The following is a 6,000-nucleotide window of genomic DNA, read 5'->3' on the forward strand; positions in this document are numbered from 1 at the left end:
CCTGCTTTCGTGGGCGGGAATGATTAGCTGTTTTATTATAGTCCATTAGACAGCCCATAAACGTGGTTCAGAGCTTCTTGGGAGGAGGAGAGCAAAAGGCGCCGCCCGCCAGACCTACTCCACCGCACCCGGAGGCGGGGTCTGGGGGACGACGGACATTCCAGGGGAATTATCTTCGAGGCCGCCTGGGGCCCCGCTGGAGCGCTGCAGAGCGCGCTTTCTGCAGCGGCCGTGCTACGTGGCACTGGGCTAGGTGTGGTGGCCGCTGCCAAGAAAATCATCCCTCTCATCTCTTTGCACATCACCTTTCCTACCTTCTACCCGATTGGACAGAACCGAGGGCACTGATCGGCCGCATTTTGCCAATGTTAAGGGCCACTGTGACTTAAGGGCAAGAACCCAGGCCTCTTTGTTTGTAGTCTTTGAGGTAAGAGCATCCAGGAAGTCCCTTCTTTCCTCCCCTGGGAAGAAGCCATAATCAAATTTTTGTAGGGGATCAGAATATGCCACTCCCAAATATGCCACTTTGACATAAGGATTATTTTGAGCGGAAGAGAGTTGAGAAACAGCAGTAGAAGCTTAAACAATTTTTTAAGATCCCTGCCTGCCCTCCTCACTGCCACCATTTGTCTAAAGAGCAGCGTATAAACTTCCATTTGTAAAGGTGTCTCCCTCTCCCTTACCAAGGCAACTCTTAGACTCTCAATTACCCACAAATCTCACTAAAGGAAGCCTTATTTTCCATTAGTTTCCCCCATATGTTTACCTTACCACAAGTTTGCCACCCCTGGAAGCCTAAACCCCTTTTTCTTTGGTCACTTCTTTACAAATCTCTACAAGATTTTTTTTTTTTTTTTTTTTTTGCTTTACTTTACTAACCCAGCCACCTTGAGAGAGATAAACAGGAAGAAAACCTCACTCATTTGGCCTCCTAGCCCAAACCGTTCTGCTATCCATTCGTATCAGGGATTTATCTATAGGAGTGATTATCCTCTATTAATTAAAAACCCTCCAGAGGGGACGATTATAAAACTTCAACACCCCTTTCTCTGGGTGGAGTATGTGTGGTAGGATGACTAACACCCAAACTCCTTACTCCAGTCTCCCGTTTTTAACCTTTTGCTGTTATTCCCCACTAATAATGACGGGCATCTACCTAGTGCTTACATTGTACTAGGCACCATACATTTTACTTCAGTCTTTGCTATCAGCCTTCTTTGGGTAGGTATTATTATCTCTGTTTTAGAGAGGAGGAAACTGGGGCTTAGATGGGTTATCAAAATCACCAAGCATGTGTCTTACTAGTAAACTGTTGAAGTAGTTATTGGCTAGTAACAGTCAAATTTGGGATTAGAACACAGAACTATCTGAAGCTTAGAACTTCAGGCATCTTTGATTCCTTCCTCTTCTCACCCACAGCCAGTTTGCTACCACATTGTATCCATTCTTTCCTCACAGTCTCTTGTACTTGTCTCCTTTCTATTGTCACTGCCACTATCCTAACCCAAGATCCTACTGTAGCTTGCCTGATTACAATATCCTCATTATAATTATTATGACCACTTTTCTTATCTAGTCTGTTTGCCTCTGCCAGGTTAATGTTCCCAAATTGCACATCTGGGGAATAAACTTGTGGTTCTGACTAAATTCCCAAAGGAAAGCAAACTTGGTAAGATGGGAGGACTATTAAGGTTTATATAGAAAACCTCAGAGACGTAAATTAGCTTCTCAACTCACCTGTTATTCTGCCTTGATTGCAATTTAAAACAAAAAGAGAGAAGCTGTTACAGAGAAGAGAGTCTACAAGGATTAATGTTAAAACAGGATTGTGGTAGAGAAGGCAGGCGAGTACCATTATATTATGGTAATGCAAAATGAAGGATAAAAAACTGGTTTTCCTCCAACTTTTATTGAAAAAGTTAAATGTAGTAAAGAGTCAATAAAGATCTTGTAACAATGCCTCAGCCCTTATTGTTTTAATGGTTGGTCATCTTAATTTGATGCACAAATTTTATTAGTATAGAATTTGTTTTGAAGATTTTATTTATTTGAGAGAGAGAAGGTATGAGCCAGTGTGGGGGTGGTGTGGGGCAGAGGGCGAGGGAGAAGACTCCTGCTGAGCAGAGACCTTGAGGTAGGGCTCGATTTCAGGGCCCTGGGACCACAACCCACCCGAAGGCAAATGTTTAACCATCCATTAGTGTAAGAATTTCTAATTCAAACTAAATCCCATTTGGGCCCAGAGCGCTCAGGAGTGGTAGTATGGCCATTCTTATCTTACTTACATGACTTCAAAGTCTCCATCTGACTTTCCCTATCTATAAAATGACGCTTTAATAAGACCCTGGCAAAGTACTTTAAAATACTATCTTAAAACTAAGTGTATATTACTGAGGTTTTTAGAAAGCTTAGGAATTTTAAAAATAAAACATAAGCTTTCAGAAGATTTTACCTACACCAGGGATCCACTCTTCTGCTTTATATCTGGCATCTTTTAAGTCTATGTTTTAAGTTCAGTTTCATCATGTCTGAGCTTCTCCAGTTGCCCACTTATGTGGTGTTTTTGTTTTGTTTTTAAGCGAGGGAGAAAGAGAGGGGCAGAGGGAGAGGGAGAAAGAGAATCTTAAACAGGCTACATGCCCAGCAAGGAGGCCTGACACAGGGCTCGATCCCACGACCCTGAGATCCCGTGACCCAGACCCAAAATGAAGAATCGGACGCTTAACTGACTGAGCCACCCAGGCGTCCCTGCCTGCTTACATTTTATGGGTCCAGTTAAGTCAGGAGAAATAATCACCTGCGAGTAAAGATGAAGGGATGCCCTTCCTATAATACCGAAAAATACCCTGTACTACCAAAACATTGATGACGACGATACCACTTAATAGATGCTATGATGGGAACAGAGGAACGATGGGGAAAATCTCAGAGGAATAGATTTTTACAAACTAGCTATGTTTGCTTGGCTTTGCAAGAGGTGTTCTCAGTTCTGTATCAGGAAATGTCTGTGTTAGTCATCTTCTGAACAGAAGCTAAGTTCCTAAAAAGCAAAATCCCTCTTTAGCACCCACCACATGGAAAAAAAGAAAAAAAGAAAAAAGAAGTTAAATCTGCGTTCATAGAAATAGCTGCAATTCAGTGAATTTTATCTTTGCTTGGTTTCTACATTGACTTGAACTTCAAGTTGCACAACTCAGGTATGTATTTATATTGAATCCACACAGAACAGTGTGGAGGGTGTGTGTTTCATGTAGGCATACGCCATATACATAAATTACCTGTGTGTAAAAATAACAATCTGTTCATTTGGCTGAATGCCTTTTAGTTGTTCTAAAAAGCCTCTGGAAGTAGGATGTGTAAAAACTCATTTGAATTTTCTGTTGATCTTTGCATTTGCCAAGTCTTTGTTCCAGAGAGCCGCAACTGATTCTGGGTTGTCTTGAGCAAAAAAGGAATTTATTAGAGGGTTATTTTCATTATTTTTCAAGATTGCAAGTTTCAAGAGTGATAAGCAATTGGTTGAGCTTCTTGGACCATGTATCTTCCCCTCGCTGTACCAGAGGGCGGGTACATGCAGCTTCCTTACTGGGAGAAAGCAGCAGGAGACAGGTACTTAGAACCACCCACCCCCCTCACCCACCAATGTGTTACATATTCACTTCAAATGGAAGACGGGGATGCTGGTAGGAAGGGTAGGAACTGATAGCCCAGAAAGGGATAAATATGTTCCATAACTTTTTCGCAGACCTTGGGAATTACTTAAAAAAAAAAAAAAAGTAATTTCTGGCCTGAAATTATTTTATAGTTTTTCTCATTTCATTAAAGTAAATTTCAGATGTATCCATCAAAATTCAGCAACTAGTCAAGTCTTCTGGTTTTGTTAATGCCGAATGAACAGGAAGAGTCTGTTGTTCAATTATGGAAATAAGAAAATATAGTGGCATTTGGAATCAATATTGAGTATATACCGACCACTTTGGTTCATTCATTCATGTAACAGACACTGAGCACTATGTGCTTGGCAGTATACTTGCCCACTTCTGCCTCTTGCTAGTGCTCTGTCTCTAGACAGAGTACTTAACTCTCTAGTCATCAGTATCCTCCCCTGGGAAAAAGAAAAAAGATGGTTAATATTGCCAGATAAAGTATGAAAGACATAGCATGCAAGCATGTTGAGTTTAATCTCAACAAACCTGTGGAAAGATACAGAAAATAACAGTGGCAGAGCCAGGATTCTAACTGGTATTTTTTGATTCCAGAGCCTATCTGATCCTCTGTAAGTAATTTTTCATGCTGGTTACACCAATTAAAACAATATATTTTAAGTACTTAGTATGACATATAGTATGTAACAGTAATTAGTATGGTGAACAGATTTGAGAATATCCTCACGGGAACCCTTACAACACGACACACAACACTCTGCAATGGTTCTGGAGTGTATGGTTCAGACTACTGTTAAGATATTGTTTGTTATTTTGGATTGTTATATGTGATCATCACATTCATAGTACGTAATTTATGTTAGAATGTAAATAGGTTATAGGTTCAAATATGTTAATTATGTAAAGCGATGGTCAAGAATAACCTGAGGGCTAAGATACTGAGAGGCAGCAGACAAGTAACACTAAGTTAAAAACATCTGGCGAGGTAGGGAGCCCAAAGACGACAGATATAGTAGCCCACTGACCGAGGGGAAGGGCAGGACTCTTCCCCCTCGATGGGATCCTGTAGTCCAGACTCCTAATAGTCACTTCTCATTTCAGAGCTGCACCCAACCGAGTAGAATAAAAGCTTTGAGATGGAAGATTCAGTACTGTGAAGATTTCAATTTCAATTTATTCTCTCACAGTTATGGAGGTCAGAAGTCTAGAATCAAGGCGTCCACAATTCTGTTCCTCCTGAAGCGTTCTGGGGGAGAATCCATTTCCCTGCCTTTTTCAGTTTCCAGAAGCTGCCTGCATTCCTTGGCTCGTGGCCCCTTCCTTACATTGCTGCACCCTGCCTCAGTCATCACAGCTCCTCCTCTTCATACTGCCTCCCTCTTCCAAGCACCTCTGAGATTTTAGGGGGCCAACCTAGATAACCCAGGATACCCTCCTCCCATTTTGAGATTTTTAATCACATCTGCGAAGTCCCTTTTACCATGTAAGATAACATACTTACAGGACATGGACATATTTGGGGGGCATCATTTAGCCCACCACAGTAGGAATTCTATTTCTACCCTTTCATTCCTAGCTGTGCATTTTCTGTCTAGATGGGACATGGCACTGTGTAATAGGGGTTTAGAATGTATACTGCTTCCTGGCGGATGGCACCTCATTCACTAGGCATTATCTCCAAGCCTTAGTTTGGTTTCAAATGGTTTTTCCAGGCGTACCTGAGTGGCTCAGTTGGGTAAGCGACTGTCTTTCAACTCAGGTCATGTTCCCAGGGTCCTAGGATCGAGTCCCACATCATGATCCTTGCTCAGCGAGAAGCCTGCTTCTCCCTCTCTCTCTCCCTGCTACTCTGCCTGCTTGTGCTCTCTTTGTCAAATAAATAAATAAAAATTCTTAAAAAAAAAAGTTTTCCCACCACTCCACCAAGCCAGCATTTTCTAGGATGGGATAGGACTGGTGAATCACATGGCCATGTGTCCACTGAAACACCTTTGTTGTAAATCAGATCCCTAGGTCAGAGGCAATATTACGTAGGATACAGACTGATGGATCAAACACTTGTAAACCCTTGGATAGCGATGCTGGCCAACACCCTGTGGGCAGGAAAGGCAAACTCATACATGCAGATGGGAAGAGTCTAGTCAAGGTGCATCACTGCCCTTCTGCGACAGAAGACAGAAGTCCAGTGTAATCCACTTGCTACCTTGAGGGAGGGTGTTGTTTCAAGGGCTCAGTGCCGAATGCTAGGGGGTGGCTCCTTGGTGAGCAGAGGCCATGCTGCTAGCATCTTGCTAACCTACATCCTTCAACCGACCTTATTCATGAGCCCATTATG

The sequence above is a fragment of the Enhydra lutris genome, unplaced genomic scaffold, assembly GCF_002288905.1.
Source record: "Enhydra lutris kenyoni isolate GAN:26980312 unplaced genomic scaffold, ASM228890v2 scaffoldscaffold14, whole genome shotgun sequence".
NCBI classification, from domain to species: domain Eukaryota; kingdom Metazoa; phylum Chordata; class Mammalia; order Carnivora; family Mustelidae; genus Enhydra; species Enhydra lutris.